Here is a 2,072-nt window from a genome sequence, read left to right on the forward strand (position 1 = left end):
AGGGTTAGGGGCCCTTGGAAATGGGTTTTTGGGGACCCTAAAGGGAGGGGGGTCTGAGGTGAGGGGCTTGGCATGGGGGGTGGAGTGTGGGGTGCAGGGGGTCTTTGGGCCGGGGAGGGAGGGTCTGAGGTGAGGGGCTTGGCAAGGGGGGTGGAGTGCGGGGTGCAGGGGTCCTGGGGCCGGGGATGAGGGATCTGAGGTGAGGGGCTTGGCATGGGGGGTGGAGTGTGGTGTACAGGAGTCCTTGGTTTGGGGAGGTGGGTCTGAGGTCAGGGACTTGGCAATGGCTCATGGAGTACAGGAGCGGGTCTGAGATCATGAGCCTGGCATTGAGAGATGGAGTGCAGGGTACAGGAGGGCGTGGGCTAAGAGTGGTGCCCACTCAGAGGTGAAGGATGCAGAGGGGCCCTGGTAAAATGCTTGTCTCTAGGTGGCATGTGTAGGATGCCCTAGGCTCGCAGTGCAGGAAGGCTCTGGAGCCCTTAGGTTTGGGGTACTAGACCTAGGGTTCACAGTGTGGGCAAGTGCTGGTCAGGTATAGCAGTGCTGGCCTGGGGTGTTGCTGAGTACTGGGGTCTGAGAGAAGGGAGGGGCAGAGAAGTGCTAGACAAAGCTGGTTGCAGTTTGACACAGGGAAGCTTAAATCGTGCATTTATAAGCAGGCAAGATGCTCTTATAATGGATAAGCCTGGTGGGTGGTGGAAAATCTGGGCAATAGCCTACTATTTCTTAGAATACTACCCTGTTTACTCCATGCCAACTACTCTTTAGTATATTTCATGGTTTTTACCAATAATTCTGTATGCAAACAAATCAAGGGCAATGCATAAACTGGTCATTGCAGGGTTCAGAAAGAGAATTTCTTCCACACCTCAAATAGGTTGTTGTACAATGAAAGTGTAGAGATTTTTCACACCTTCTTCTGAAGCATTGGGTAGTGCTAGATACTAGGCTTCTTGAGTGAATGGTTTGTATATAGTATGGCAAATACTATATTCCTATTACTGGATTGCAGAACATGCATATTTCAGTGTATTATAGATAATAATATGCTGTTGTGCCTCCTGTGGTCTCTACATTATTCACTAAGTCATTCTGAGTATTGTGCACACTTATTATGATCAGCCTGAGCTTGCAATGGTGATAAGGCTATTTTTTTTTTTTTAAGGTAATATGCTTCCTAGGTCCAAAATACCTGCCTTTCTAATACTCATTGACAGGTGCTTTTGGTAATCTATGCTGCCAGAAAGATTGGTGCCCCATGTACTGTCTGATGCATGCCCCACAACTTATTTTTCTTCATATGGTGAATCTCAACTAGTCACAGAGTGTTGTTTTGTTTGTTTGTTTGTTTGTTTTTAATGTTAAGGAGCTAGAGAGTTCAAGGAATTTCAAAGTACGTAATATTCAGTGTAGCAGAGAACTACTGATCTGCAGTCCTTACCACTGTCTAATAGTAAAAGCTCACTTGAATAATGAGGTTTTTCTTGTGACTGGATTGCAGACAGAGGACCTGTAACATTTTAGCTTTGTTGATTCTATCTATGCTTAAAGCCTTTACTTTTAGACTCCCCTGCTGACTCTGAACTGCCAGTTATAATATAAAGTAACTGTTACATTTGCCCACCCTGTGGCTCTTACTAGGTTTAGTCTTTGGTGATGATAAAATTTTTGATCTGTCTAATTTACTTATAAAGCCTCTATCACCTTGGCATGTGAGCTTGTTATAATTATTTCAGAGTAGAAATAGCAATCTGTCTCTTCCCAACTCACAGGAGAAATAGCATGATTAATATATAGGGATTTTTTTTTTAATGCTCTGGCTACATGTGTTCTGGTGTGAGTATGCTTCATTCAAAGCACTGAGTTTACTGGTCATTCTGATCTCTTGTGGAAGTGATCTCCGTAGGTTAAGTTCAACTGCTGGGAAAGCGGTATCTCTCACCCTTCCCTGTCATAAATAGATAGCTAAGGGTTAATGTTTCTTTTCCCTGTAAAGGGTTAACAAAGGGAACTAAACACCTGACCAGAGGACCAATCAGGAAACTGGATTTTTAAAAGTCAGGGAGGGA

The 2,072-nt window shown here is 44.6% G+C and overlaps 1 protein-coding gene across 1 annotated transcript in view; it reads left to right on the top strand.

Moving 5' to 3' along the window:
• Nucleotides 1-2,072, top strand: part of KIF3A (kinesin family member 3A) — a 45,051-nt gene that overhangs the window by 368 nt on the left and 42,611 nt on the right. The gene's annotated exons all lie outside the window — the stretch shown is intronic.

This window comes from Chelonoidis abingdonii, chromosome 7 (assembly GCF_003597395.2).
Source record: "Chelonoidis abingdonii isolate Lonesome George chromosome 7, CheloAbing_2.0, whole genome shotgun sequence".
Lineage (NCBI taxonomy): Eukaryota > Metazoa > Chordata > Testudines > Testudinidae > Chelonoidis > Chelonoidis abingdonii.